Genomic DNA, 15955 nt, shown 5'->3' with positions numbered 1-15955 from the left:
TTCTGTTCCTAATAGACTGTTAAGTGCCTGGCAGATAGATAGGATAAGTAAATCTTAATAAAATATCTGATTCTGAAAAAAAAACTATGTATACAAAATGTATTAATGATGTTTTAGAGAGTATTAATAGCTTTTTGGGTAGACTTTTAAATAATGCAGATACATACAATTTTAGTAAGTATTTCCAGTAGAACTACTGCAATACCATCCAACAATGGGCCTATTGTTATAGGAAGGGGTTGTGAAATTAATACCAATATGGCCATTCAAAATTTTCATAAAATTTTGGATAAAAGAGTATCCATCTTCAGTTGTTATCAGTTAAGCTTAAAACTTGGCATGAATGGAGAGCTATACCTTAATCTATATATTATTATATCTCATATTGTTCACTATAATAGTAATGAGTGAGCCTTCATACACAGAACCATATAGTGAGCGATATGAGATATAACATATATTATAGTATAACTCTCTGTGCATGACACAGATTAACACGTTCGGTGCCCATCTCGAACAAGCTCCACTTAGCTGGTACCACATACTTAAATCATGTATTTAGTTACACAGTACTACTGACACAACCTATGCGTCTTCAGTACCTTTGGTAAAACCTTCGTGGCGCTACCAATGTGTCATGGCCACCGAACGTGTTAAAGCTTGTTAGTGTAGGGGAGCTATACTAAAATATATTATATCTTATATATTACCTTATGTATTCATAATATATCTTATGGAGTCTGAACACCAAAACAAAAATTTTCAATTGGGCAGTTAATGTGTTAACCCTTTGCGGACCGAATTAAGTATTAAACAAAAAACTGCAAAGTTATTACAAGTTAGGGATACAGTGATACAAAAGATAACGTCAAGTGTCAATTAATTTTTTTTTATATAAGGGGTGGTTTAGTTTGGAGGTGGTTCCATGGTGGAACCACTGGTACTGATTAGTACTATCTCAATTTTTATAAAATGATAATAAATATTCATAAAGGAGGTAAGTTCACTTTATTTTTTATGATATTCTAAAAAACAATTGATTTTTTCAGATAAACATAGTCCCACCTTACATACAGTGCAATGCCACCTCGTTCGATGAGGTTGGTTTCTTGTACTGCATCGAGCACATCTTACTTTGGTTCCATGTATTGGCATATGCTCCGACTTGTTGGTGCGTATTTCAATAGGAACGCAGATTTTAAATTTATTTACCTCAGAACCGGACGATTTTCTTCCTTTCTGAGTAAGGAAGGAGTACCCATAAGTCCTGCAGAAACTGCTAACCGAAATTCTTTTAGAGAAAGTGTTGATGCACCACCAGATCGTTCTTTAAAAATAATGAAGGCATTAACAACCGTTAAGTCAACAAAATGCCAGAATATTCTAGGCCACCATTTCTTGGAATTGCGGTTAATTTCGTAACAAGATTTGAGCATATCTGACTTGTCCACATAACCCATATGCTCGTTGTAATCTTTGACCAAATTTTGGCAAGTAACATTTTCTTTGGAGCCATCCTTTTGTTTCCTTGAAATAAGTTTAACATCAGTAGGATCATGAAAATTACTCATAAAATAAACTGCTCTGTTATCCATCCATTTCACAGCAAGTACACTAACATCAGTTATCTTCCATTGAGTGTCTCCCCTTTCCATGGTTTTGTCCTCTAGAAAATTACATTCTGACAAATATTTAGTATTAGTTTTTACTGTTCCACATCCATATATATACTTGGATCTAAGTTGTTCCAAAAGATCATACGAAGTAAAATAATTGTCCATAAATATTTTATGGCATTTTCCAGCAAGACTGCTTGTGAGGTCTTTTACAACCCGTGCACCTAAGCCTTTTTCAGGTAAGTTGTTAACTTTACCAGTGTAGATTTGAAATTCTGAAACAAAACCAGATTCATTAGCACGAATCCAAACTTTGTAGCCCCGTTTTACAGGCTTCTTGGGCATATACTGGCGTAAAATGCTTCTACCTTTCAATCTAATCATTGACTCATCTACTGACTGGCATTCACTTGGCTTATAATATCGAATGAAATTGTCAGATAACCTATCGAGCATTGGTCGCACTTTATACAATTTGTCGTAGCCAACTTCACCTTTTTTCGGTTCAAGACTGTTATCATTTAAATGAATATGTCCCAGTAACCAACTGAATCGATTGCGAGACATATAAGATGCAATAAAACCATCACGTAGATCTGTCCTCGAAGACCAGTAATCCTTGTAGCTTGGTAAATGCTTTATTCCCATCAGAATGTTTATCCCCAGGAAACACTTCATTTCTTCGCGATTAGTGGGAGTAAATTTGTTAGCATTTCCCTGATTCATTTGGGTTGCATAGAGATTTGTTTGAAACACTAATATATCTAACAGCTCCTCTGAAAATAACAACATGAACAACTCCAACGGATCTTCAAGTAAATCCGGTATGTCAGGACCCACTTCTTCAACAAAAGATGAAGGTGTCTTGTAATAAGTTTGAATATTTTCTGACTATTTGACAATCTCATTTTTCTTTGCATGTACATTTTTTTTTCCTTGCAGTTTGTTTTTGTTTTGTAAGCTTTCTTTTCCTTTTCCCAAAAACAGATAGCGGCGTACAATCATCCGAATCACTGAAAACACTTTCGTTATTTTCTTTTTCATGTTCACCTTCGTCAACCATTTGATACATTTCTTCCAATGAATGTTGAGTGCCCGGGATGCCGTTATCTGGTTCACTATTTCCAAGATCCTCAACATCAGAATCAATATCTGACGCTTCTGACTCTCCGTCAGATGGTATTTCCTCAATCAAAGCAAATACACCATCATTACCCATAGCTTCTAAATTATTTATTGTCCATTGTTTTCTTTCTGTAATAAAAATGAAAAAAATGTTCAGGAACTGTAAAGTCTTTTAAATCCCGTATCAATATATTACCCCTCCCCAACCTTTAGTCCTACAAGCCATCCTGCAAGGAAAAATATTTGGAAAGCGAGGTCCAGGAAGAAGAAGAACATCCTGGTTAAAATAAATATTGCCATGATGATCGCCAACATTTGTCACGGATAGGCACATCAAAAAGAAGAAGAACCTTTAGTTCAATTTTTAGACAGCCACGGTACACAAAGTATTTAGACCTTCTGCCTTCGTTGTCTGTCCCAAAATAAAAAACAACAACAAAAAATAATAAAAAGTACTTGTGGGTCCATACGGAACCACACCTTTTAGACGACTTGAAAATATAAAATATACAAAAATATCAGAATAAATTGTATACGATCTCTTTAAAACCATCAAAATTACCTACTTTAGCTGTTCTTACCTGCCATTATCAATTTGTTTACGTTCAGTAGAAATTTTAGTAGTTGGCGCGCAAAATAGCGAAAAACGTGTCACATCAATCACCTACTAGAACACACTAAAGCGCTCCAAAACCTGATCGTATGCATGGCCGATAGTGTAAGAGAGGGGATTAAAGAATTTGTCTGCGGTTCCGGCCGATAGACCAGGACGCATCTGTAAAAATATTAGTACATTTGGACGTTGAGAGGTGACTCAAATTTTTTTGCAGAAATTGCTTGAAAATAAATCAAATAATAATATTTGAGTTATCCTCCCTCTCAAAAAGGTCCGGAACATTGTTTAAATAATAAAAATGTCAAAAAATTAAGGAAAAATTCGATTTTTTTCTTGGTTTTTTGATTATAACTTTAAAAGTATTCATTTCCGAGAAAAGTTGTACTGACATAAAAGTTGCGTAATTAAATTTCCTACAATATCGAATTGGTTTAAAATTTAAGAAATAGTCACCCTTGTTGCAAAATAGCAATAATTGTGAAAAAAACATACAAAAACAAGTATTCGCCTTTTACGTTTTTCAACCATTTATGCTAGACTTAGGACCTCCATATTTCACCCTGAAAAATTTTATGATAAAGTAAAACAATACTCTAAATTTCATTAAGATCGGTTTAATAGATTTTGCAAAATAAATTTTGCAATCCAGCTTTCGTAAAAAAAATTCATTTTTTCAAAATGTTACAGGACTGAAAATAAAGCAGATAGCAAGTTGAAAATTTTTTTGCATATAGAAGTGTACTGTACCTTTCATTTGCAATTTTGCAAAATTAAAATCGCTTAACACCACGGCGTCAGGAATTTTTTTAAATAAACATTAATTATTGGTGCTACGCGCAGGACAGCGGATAGGTTGCTCTGATTGGGCATTCCAATGACCTTTGATAATGATTGATACATTTTAATTTTTATGACATTTCGATATAAATAAATAAATTTGTTTATTGCAAAATAAAAACACATACTCTATCCTTTGAAATAACACTTTTATTAGCAAAAACTTTCTTTGTTCATATATTTTAACTTAAATAATAAAAGTTTATTATTTTTAAACATATGCAATTGTTTAAACAATATTTCACAAACAATAATAAAATTAGTTTGATTTTTGTGGAATTAAAAAATTAAAATACAACAAAATATAGAGTAAGAAAATAATATATTAGATAAAGATTGGAAGAAATTTTGGTGGAAATCAACCTGTGTGAATCGAACACCGCTGTCCTGCGCGTAGCACCAAAAATTATTGTTTATTTCAAAAACTTTCTGACGCCGTGGTAATTAATCGATTTTAATTTTGAAAATTGCAAATGAAAGGTACAGTACACTTCTATAAGCAAAAAAAAATTCAACTTGCTATCTGCTTTATTTTCAGTCCTGTAACATTTTGAAAAAATGAATTTTTTTTGCGAAAGCTGTATTGCAAAATTTATTTTGCAAAATCTATTGAACCGATCTTAATGAAATTTACAGTATTGTTTTACAGTATCATAAAGTTTTTCTGGATGAAACAAGAAGGTCCTAAGTGTAGCATAAATGGTTGAAAAACGTAAAATGCGAATACTTGTTTTTGTATGGTTTTTTCGTAATTATTGCTATTTTGCAACTAGGGTGACTATTTTTTAAATTTTTAACTAATTATATATTGTAGTAAATTGAATTACGCAACTTTTATGTCAGTACAACTTTTCTCGGAAATGAATACTTTTAAAGTTATAATCAAAAAACGAAGAAAAAAATCGAATTTTTCCTTCAATTCTTGACATTTTGATTATTTAAACAATGTTCCGGACCTTTTTGAGAGGGAGGATAACTCAAATATTATTATTTGATTTATTTTCAAGCAATTTCTGCAAAAAAATTTGAGTCACCTCTCAACGTCCATCTCAAAACAGATCCGCCCTGGACTACGACGCTTACCGGGACAGTAGGATAAAAATTCTTGAAATTGTGGTTCCACTATGGGACCACTGGCCCACAAAGGGTTAAGTATGTAGGTAATGTTATGTTTTATGTATTTCTTAGCACTAACATATTTGTAGGTAGCAAATCATATTTGTTATTATTATCTTATTTAAATTGTATCCATTTAAGTTTTGATTTAATGAAGTAAACCTTTTAATCAAGAAAGTGTTGTTTAGTTGTGTACACCCAGCAATATCCTGATGTAATGCATACCTGCAGATGCCAATTGAATATGATGTAAATAAAAGTCATAAAGATGTCTTTCTATGGTTAAAATTTCACAGCCTAAAGACAAAGACGTCATTTATGTAACTTCGTAAGACGTCACAAAATGACCGCAATAAGAAAATATAATTTAAAAACTCGCCTCGCCCCCAGGTAAAGTAAAGGTGCTAGGCCACTAAGAATGCTTTTTTTTCAATTTTTTTTATTTTGTGACTATATCGCTTAGCTATTTAGCCAGATACATGATGAGAATTAATACTATTATATCTAACAATAAAACACGAAAACGTTTGTTTTCTATACTTCCACAAAATTTATTATAACTAAGTGACTACAGCTGTTTCGGCGGAGTGCCTTTCTCAAGTGATATAGTTTACAATGTGTTTGCCTTTTTAAGTCTTCAACTGAAGAGGTTGAGGAGTGGGGAGCTGTTTGTCTCGAGTTGGTCATTCAGAATTATATCTGTATTTTTCAGTTTATTAATTTCCATAGATTCTAAAAAAGATAGCTTAAGGCCTTTATTTTGAATATGTAGAATTTGAAACTCTTCACTGAAAGAATGATTATGATCTAGAAGGTGAAGTGCGTATGTAGAAGTGTCTGTTTTTCTATTGTTGAATGCCCTTTTGTGTTCTGCTATCCGTTTGTCAAAAGTTCTGCCAGTTTGACCGATGTACGTTTTCGGACAGTCACCACAAGTTAGTTTGTACACACCACTCTGTATTTGCTTTCTCTTTCGACTTTTATTGTTCTTAATATATTTGCTTAAGTTGTTGTTAGTTCTGAAAGCTGGTGTTATTCCTTTCTTTTTTATGTATCTGGCTATTTTTGTTGTTATCTTGCCAGTATATGTGAGAGAGCAGAAGGTACTGGGTTCTTTCTGTGGTGGTGGATACACTAATTTTAGGGCTTTCTTATGGAGTTTTTGGTTTAAAATTTTGTTAACTGTTTGTTCGTTATAGCCGTTGTTTACTGCTATTTGTTTAATGATGTTTAGTTCTATCTCGAAGTTATTTTTTGTCATGGGAATTTCTGTCAGTCTATGTATCATGCTATGGTAGGCTGCTAATTTGTGTTGTGTAGGATGGGATGATGAATTGTGTATAGTTGTGTCAGTATGGGTAGGTTTATGATATACGGAGAACTCATGTTTGTTGTGTAGTCTGGAAATCGTTACATCTAGAAAGTTTATGGAGTTATTCTGTTCTGTTTCTATTGTAAACTCAATATTATTATGAAGTGAATTAATATATGATAGGAATTGGTCAAGTTGTCTGTTAGTTCCTGTAAAGCATACTAGTATATCATCCACGTATCTCCACCAATATAAGAACTGTTTAAATACGGGATGTTTAGAAATTGTTGTTTCAAGTTGGTTCATAAATATATCTGATAGCAATGGGCTTAGAGGATTACCCATAATAAGTCCTGCACTGTTGTTTGTGTATATTTTATTATTGAATTCAAAATAGTCTTGATTTATAGAAATTTCAAGAAGGTGTAAAATTTCAGATGCAATGATCGGATTTGTACTATTATGGTCTAAAAGATTCTTAACTAAAACAAAAGTTTCTGTAGGAGGAACACTAGGAAAAAGATTTTTTACGTCAAATGAAATTAGTCTGGAGTTGTTGGGCAATTGAAAATGTTGTATTTTATTAACTAGTTCTAGTGTATTTTTTACGGTGAATTTAGGTGAAAATTTAGTGTATTCTGTAATAATATCTGACAGTTTTTTTGAAAGTTTATATGACGGAGCTGTATAAAAAGAAACTACAGGTCTTATTGGGTGGTCAGGTTTGTGTAGTTTAATAAAAGAGTATAATTTAGGAGGTTGTGGGTTCATAATATTAAGGTATTTCTGTTCTGTTGGATTTAGTATTGATTTTGAATTTTCAATGGCTAGTTTAATTTGTTTTCGGTATTTTTCTGTGGGGTCTTTGTTTAGTTTTATACTGTTTTGGTTAGTTAAAAATTCTATTGTTTTGTTATTATAGTCTCGTTTGTCGATAGCAATAGTAGTGTTACCTTTGTCTGCTTTTGTAAATATTATGTCATGTTTTATTGATTTATTTTTAATTGAAACGGCTATTTGGTTTTCTTTGAAACAGGAATTATTAGTTTCACTACATACATCAGTAATAGATTTTGCAATGTTGCTTTTTTCTATGTTTTTTGCAGTTTTGTTTAACGCTACTTCACATTCTACACCTAAATATTCTAAATTTTTTTGATTATTATGTTGAGGCAAGTTGTGTTTGAATCCTTTCTCTAAAAGTTCTATTTCACTATTATTGAATTTAGTATCTGTTAAGTTTATAAATCTATTGAAAAAACTATGATTTGAAAAATTTGTTGTATGAGTATTGAGTTTTTTACTATTGCAAATTAGATTATTCAGTTTTTTACATTGTGTATTAAATTTTTTGTCTATTATATTATCTACTTCAGTTCTTACTTTAGAATCTAGGATGTCAAATTCTATATTATCTAATCTATAATGTAATTCTGAATGACATACCTTAAGATAAACAGCTATAATATCTCGTTTTCTGTATTGGGTGCTCCTATCCCGTTTCAGCCATCTGGTTTGACCCTGATGGATACCTGCTATGGCAGCGGCACTGCGGTTGTTGGTTTTTAACTTTATGTATTTCGGGAACACAACCGCAGTTAAACCAACCCGTCGAAAGTTAAAAACCAACAACCGCAGTGCCGCTGCCATAGCAGGTATCCATCAGGGTCAAACCAGATGGCTGAAACGGGATAGGAGCACCCAATACAGAAAACGAGATATTATAGCTGTTTATCTTAAGGTATGTCATTCAGAATTACATTATAGATTAGATAATATAGAATTTGACATCCTAGATTCTAAAGTAAGAACTGAAGTAGATAATATAATAGACAAAAAATTTAATACACAATGTAAAAAACTGAATAATCTAATTTGCAATAGTAAAAAACTCAATACTCATACAACAAATTTTTCAAATCATAGTTTTTTCAATAGATTTATAAACTTAACAGATACTAAATTCAATAATAGTGAAATAGAACTTTTAGAGAAAGGATTCAAACACAACTTGCCTCAACATAATAATCAAAAAAATTTAGAATATTTAGGTGTAGAATGTGAAGTAGCGTTAAACAAAACTGCAAAAAACATAGAAAAAAGCAACATTGCAAAATCTATTACTGATGTATGTAGTGAAACTAATAATTCCTGTTTCAAAGAAAACCAAATAGCCGTTTCAATTAAAAATAAATCAATAAAACATGACATAATATTTACAAAAGCAGACAAAGGTAACACTACTATTGCTATCGACAAACGAGACTATAATAACAAAACAATAGAATTTTTAACTAACCAAAACAGTATAAAACTAAACAAAGACCCCACAGAAAAATACCGAAAACAAATTAAACTAGCCATTGAAAATTCAAAATCAATACTAAATCCAACAGAACAGAAATACCTTAATATTATGAACCCACAACCTCCTAAATTATACTCTTTTATTAAACTACACAAACCTGACCACCCAATAAGACCTGTAGTTTCTTTTTATACAGCTCCGTCATATAAACTTTCAAAAAAACTGTCAGATATTATTACAGAATACACTAAATTTTCACCTAAATTCACCGTAAAAAATACACTAGAACTAGTTAATAAAATACAACATTTTCAATTGCCCAACAACTCCAGACTAATTTCATTTGACGTAAAAAATCTTTTTCCTAGTGTTCCTCCTACAGAAACTTTTGTTTTAGTTAAGAATCTTTTAGACCATAATAGTACAAATCCGATCATTGCATCTGAAATTTTACACCTTCTTGAAATTTCTATAAATCAAGACTATTTTGAATTCAATAATAAAATATACACAAACAACAGTGCAGGACTTATTATGGGTAATCCTCTAAGCCCATTGCTATCAGATATATTTATGAACCAACTTGAAACAACAATTTCTAAACATCCCGTATTTAAACAGTTCTTATATTGGTGGAGATACGTGGATGATATACTAGTATGCTTTACAGGAACTAACAGACAACTTGACCAATTCCTATCATATATTAATTCACTTCATAATAATATTGAGTTTACAATAGAAACAGAACAGAATAACTCCATAAACTTTCTAGATGTAACGATTTCCAGACTACACAACAAACATGAGTTCTCCGTATATCATAAACCTACCCATACTGACACAACTATACACAATTCATCATCCCATCCTACACAACACAAATTAGCAGCCTACCATAGCATGATACATAGACTGACAGAAATTCCCATGACAAAAAATAACTTCGAGATAGAACTAAACATCATTAAACAAATAGCAGTAAACAACGGCTATAACGAACAAACAGTTAACAAAATTTTAAACCAAAAACTCCATAAGAAAGCCCTAAAATTAGTGTATCCACCACCACAGAAAGAACCCAGTACCTTCTGCTCTCTCACATATACTGGCAAGATAACAACAAAAATAGCCAGATACATAAAAAAGAAAGGAATAACACCAGCTTTCAGAACTAACAACAACTTAAGCAAATATATTAAGAACAATAAAAGTCGAAAGAGAAAGCAAATACAGAGTGGTGTGTACAAACTAACTTGTGGTGACTGTCCGAAAACGTACATCGGTCAAACTGGCAGAACTTTTGACAAACGGATAGCAGAACACAAAAGGGCATTCAACAATAGAAAAACAGACACTTCTACATACGCACTTCACCTTCTAGATCATAATCATTCTTTCAGTGAAGAGTTTCAAATTCTACATATTCAAAATAAAGGCCTTAAGCTATCTTTTTTAGAATCTATGGAAATTAATAAACTGAAAAATACAGATATAATTCTGAATGACCAACTCGAGACAAACAGCTCCCCACTCCTCAACCTCTTCAGTTGAAGACTTAAAAAGGCAAACACATTGTAAACTATATCACTTGAGAAAGGCACTCCGCCGAAACAGCTGTAGTCACTTAGTTATAATAAATTTTGTGGAAGTATAGAAAACAAACGTTTTCGTGTTTTATTGTTAGATAAAATGAACTTCCATCAAGTAACGGTCGAATCCATCAATACTATTATAATACATATAAAACTAATACAAATTACTAGTAGGTACATATTTTATTAATATTCTAAATAATTATGTAACCACTTAATACTAAAGTAAAAAAGTGTCCATCTATACTATCAAACACATTTTCACTTTTGAAATCGTAAATCTCTATTGCCATTAAAAAATAATTTGTACTGGAAACAAGTAAAGTACCTATATTTCTTTTGAGTTTAATTTTTTTTTCAAAAGACTGCAACATAAGTTTTTAAATTATGACACAGTACAATACTTGTTTCAATATTTACATGTAAATAAAATAATCCTAATTATTTGTAAAAGTAAGGTTATATTAAGATTTAAGAATACAGAACTCTCTTTAAAACCAAAGTGGCATTCGACTAATTTTAAAATTACCGCTAAAAAGAAAAAAGTAGATCTGCCAACAGTGCCGTCGTTTGCTGGATATTTAATATGTCCCGATTTTTGTTTAAAAAGTGCACATTTTTATTTAAAAATCGACCGGTCTTAGAATTTTGTATAATTTTTTGACACAAGGAAAGAAATAATTTTATTCCATAAGTGCCTTCCACTCTATACAGGGTGTAACAAAAATACAGGTCATAAATGAAATCACATATTCTGGGACTAAAAATAGTTCGAATGAACCTAACTTACCTTAGTACAAATATGCACATAAAAAAGTTACAGCCCTTTGAAGTTACAAAATGAAAATCGATTTTTTCGAATATATCGAAAACTATTAGAGATTTTTATTGAAAATAGACAAGTAGCATTCTTATGGTAGGATCATCTTAAAGAAAAATTATAGTGAAATTTGTGCACCCCATAAACATTTTATGGGGATTTTGTTCCCTTAAACCCCCCCAAACTTTTGTGTACGTCTCAATTAAATATATTTTGTGGTACCATTAGTTAAATTCAATACTATTAAAACTTTTTTGCCTCTCAATATTTTTTCGATAAGGCAGTTTTTATCGAGTTGAGGCTTATTTTTCAATATGTTTACATAAAAATTTTATGGGGGTTTTGTTCCTTTAAACCCCCCAAATGCTTGTGCACGTTCCAATTAAAATATTACTGCGGTACCATTAGATAAACACAGTGTTTTTAAAACTTTTTTGCCTCTTTGTATTTTTTAGAAAAGGCACCTTTTATCGAGATGTGACTTCTTTTTTAATATGGTTCAAAGTAGCCCTAAAAATGTAAATCATAAATAAATGTTAATTATTATTACCAAGTCTCCATAATCGTACTTTGACAAATATTCGAAATATCTCGATAAAAACTGATTTTTCGAAAAAGTACTAGGAGGCAAAAAAGTTTTAAAAATATTGTTTTTAACTAATAGTACTACAATAATAATTTAATTGGAACGTATACAAAAGTTTGGGGGGGTTTAAAGGAACAAAACCCCCATAAAATTTTTATGGGTTGTCCAAATTTTACTATAATTTTTTCTTAAGATGCTACTGCCATAAGAATGCCACATGTCCATTTTTAATAAAAAATCTCCAATAGTTTTCGATGCATTCGAAAAAATCGATTTTCATTTTGTAACTTTAAAGGGCTGTAACTTTTTTTATGTGCACATTTGTACTAAAGTAAGTTAAGTTCAATCGAATTATTTTTGGTCCCCAAATATGTGATTAAATTTATGACCTGTAGTTTTGTTACACCCTGTATATCGTGCAAACGTCGCTTCTGTAGGGTGTCATACGGTGTCATGCTCTTTTTATATCTTTTATCTAATTTCAGTTATTTCTGTTTAACGTGCATTTTTTAGAGAACCTTCGTTTTTAGTGAATTTCCCGTTCCATTTGTATGTATTGAAATATGCAAATCGCAAAAGTAATAAATGCTCAGAGATCATTTCGATCTCTGAAGTAAAATTGAAGTGGATATATTATTTTTTATAAGACATGTCTTTCAGTATCAGAGCAGCATGTTTTAAATTTGATTACAAACGTGTACTTTCAGTAAATATAGAAGAGTAATAAAAAATCATTATCTGAGAAATGCTCATATTTTCCTGATTTAGAATAGAATAGAATAGAATAGAATAGAAATATGCTTTATTGTCACTGAAAATTTTTACAATTTTATGGAGAAAGCTTACATACAGTCAAAAGAAAAATAATATCAACAACAAAAAACAAATAACAACTACAATTTACTAAAATTAGATAAATCGTCAATATACAGCAAATATGATATAAAACCAAAGACAAAAACAATTAATTGCAAAATTTATATAAATTGCAAATTGAACATACTTACAACAAATAAAATACAACATTAGGAATTGACAGTTTAAGCTACTGCGTATGAAACCCAATTTTCTTAGTTATTCATTAAGAAATTCTTCTATTGAATAATATGGTCTTTTAGATAGATAGGCTTTGGTCATTTTACGGAACTTTGGGAAAGATGTTGCAGATTTAAGTTGTAAAGGGAGATGGTTGTAAAGTTTTTTTGCGGAATATAATATAGATTTCTTTACTAACTCAGTGGATGGGTTCGGTAAATAAATATCAAAGATTGAATTTCTGGTGGAGTAAATATGATTGGGCCTTGCTGGAAAGACATGAAGGTGTTTACGAATTAAACAAACCGTTTCTAGAATATATTATAAAGATGGAAGTGTTAGAATTTCGTGATTTCTGAAGTAACTTCTGCAATGTGTAGATCTTCTGAGGCAACAGATATCTTATTGCTCTTTTTTGCAATTTAAAAATAACATCAAATTGAGCAGCTGTACTAGAACCACAAAAAGGAAGACCATATCGAAGATAAGACTCGAACAACGAAAAATATGTTATTTTAGAAGATGCTAAATTGAGTTCCCTTGAGACAGATTTTATTGCATAGCAAGCTGAGGCGAGTTTCTTACTTAACGAATCGATATGAAGGGACCATTTGAGGTTGCTGTCTAAAAAAATAGCAAGAAATTTTACAGAATCAGCGGTACTGATCTGGCTGTTATTAAGAAGCAAAGGTTGAAGAGCTCCTTTATAGGATAATCCTACTGTTTTATTTACGTTAAAAGAGAGTAAATTAGAGTCAGACCAGGTCTTTATCGTCAGTAGATCCGAAGTTATAGTTTCATGAAGAGATGCAATAGTTGAGTTGCTCCAAGTGATACTGGTATCATCATCAAAAAGAAAAATTTTCCCATCGATTTTTAAATTAGTGATGTCATTTATAAAGATAAGGAACAGAAGAGGACCCAATACTGAACCTTGCGGTACTCCACATACAATGTTTTTGAGACTAGAGTCAGTATCATTTGCTCTAACTAGTTGTTTCCTATTATTCAAGTAGAATTGGAACCAAATCAAAGAAATACCTCTAATTCCATAGAAATTTAGTTTTTTAATCAAGATGTCGTGATTTACACAATCAAAAGCTTTGTAATAGTCACAGAAAACAGTGGCAGTATAAAGATTATTGTTTAGTGCTTGATAAACCTCATGTAGTACAGAAAACATGGCATCAGTGGTACATTTATTAGTTAAAAAGTCGAACTGATTTTGAGATAAAATGTTGTTATCAACGATAAAGGACATAAGTCGAGTTTTAATGAGTCTCTCAATAATTTTGGAGAGTGCCGGTAGTAAGGCAATAGGTCTATAGTTGCAGGCATTAGATTTTTCACCACCCTTATGAAGAGGAATAATAATGGCTGTCTTTAGGCACTCTGGAAATTTACCTTTTTCGAATGAATCATTAATTAGTGAGACCAGGATTTCCAACACATTTTCTGTGAGATTAGAGAAAATTTTTATAGATAGTCCATCAGTACTACAGGATGATTTGCTTTTGATACTATTGATTGTTTGGGTCAGTTCAGAGTTATCGACTGGTTTTAAAAAGAATGAATTCGAGACTTTTCTTGAATTAGGGAGATAAGAAATGGGATCTTGTTGCGGCAAAATAGTTGGTGTTATATTTTTACTCACATTAACGAAGTAATCGTTTAGACTTTCAGGATTTGGAAGGGAAAATGATTGAGCTGTATGAGTTTTATTTCGAAGATCGTTTATTATAGACCAGGTTTCTTTTGCAACACTTTTAGAGCTTCCCTAACGATTTTGATAATAGGCTTTTTTAGCTGATTTGACAAGTTTTAGATATGTTATCCTGTACTTCGTGATATATTCAGTGACAGAAACATTGGTAGCAAATTTCTTGATGTATAGAAGTGAACGCATATTCTTGGCTGATATGCGGACACCTTTCGTAACCCAAGGTTTCCGATGTTTTGGCTTAATAGGAATTAAAGGAAATGCCTTATTGAAGATGCGGAGGAGCTTATCTAAAAACACATTGAAGAAGGAAACTGCCACTCACAAGTTAAGCATATATTTTGGAATTTACGAAAATTCTGGGCGGTAAAAATCCTACCCAAACGTCGGGTTTTTGAGGAGGGTTTGCTGAAGATGTTAAACTTCGTATACACTGCTTCACGGAATGGGACGTTTCATCGCCGCCGGTTCATCGCCGCCGTTTCGACGCCGCCGGTTCATCGCGAGTCCATTTCATCGCCGTCATATCTCGCATTTCCTAGAATTCCTAATTAATACCAAAAATAAATAATAATTGTAACTGTCGAAAATTCGGAAATATATTAGCGATTAATTGACTGGCGATGAATCGGCCGGAGATGAATCGGCCGGCGATGAACTGGCGGCATCGAAACGGCGGAGATGAAACGTCCTAGACCCCTGCTTCATGATCAGATAGTCCCGCATTAATAACTGGAGAGCAGACATCAAGGAGTGAGAAATCAGACAATATAATCGATTATGGTAGATGTAGTTTTTGTAATCCATGTAGCAGGACATAATTAACGTGCATTGAGAGACCATACGATTTAAATATGTTGACCAGGGGCACTTGGGTAGCACAAGCAGCAGCATAATTAATGTTAAAGTCACCGCATATAATTTTTCTGCTTTTATGAGGCAGGTCATCTAAGAAATTTAGCAGGTTCTGAAAAAATAGTTCCACTGTAGAGTCAGGTGATCTATAAATGCAAATAATGTAAAGATTAAGATTTTTTTTATAAACTAAGGAAAACTTAAAGACGGATTCACTTAACAAAAGTCATATTTTGTTACCAAAGAAAAATCATTATTTCTAGAGATAATTGGGTTGCCTCCATGAGCCGAACTTGGACGATCATACCTGGCAATTGTGGTATATTTTTCTACAAAAAAGGCTCGTTGACTTCAAGCCAGTGCTCTGTAACCGCAACTATCGGGGAAATCCTAATTCCTCCAGAAACAAAAATA

Source organism: Diabrotica virgifera, chromosome 10 (genome assembly GCF_917563875.1).
Source record: "Diabrotica virgifera virgifera chromosome 10, PGI_DIABVI_V3a".
In the NCBI taxonomy this organism is placed as follows: Eukaryota; Metazoa; Arthropoda; class Insecta; order Coleoptera; family Chrysomelidae; genus Diabrotica; species Diabrotica virgifera.
The sequence above is the reverse complement of the archived record's forward strand: the minus strand, read 5'-3'. Positions refer to the sequence as shown.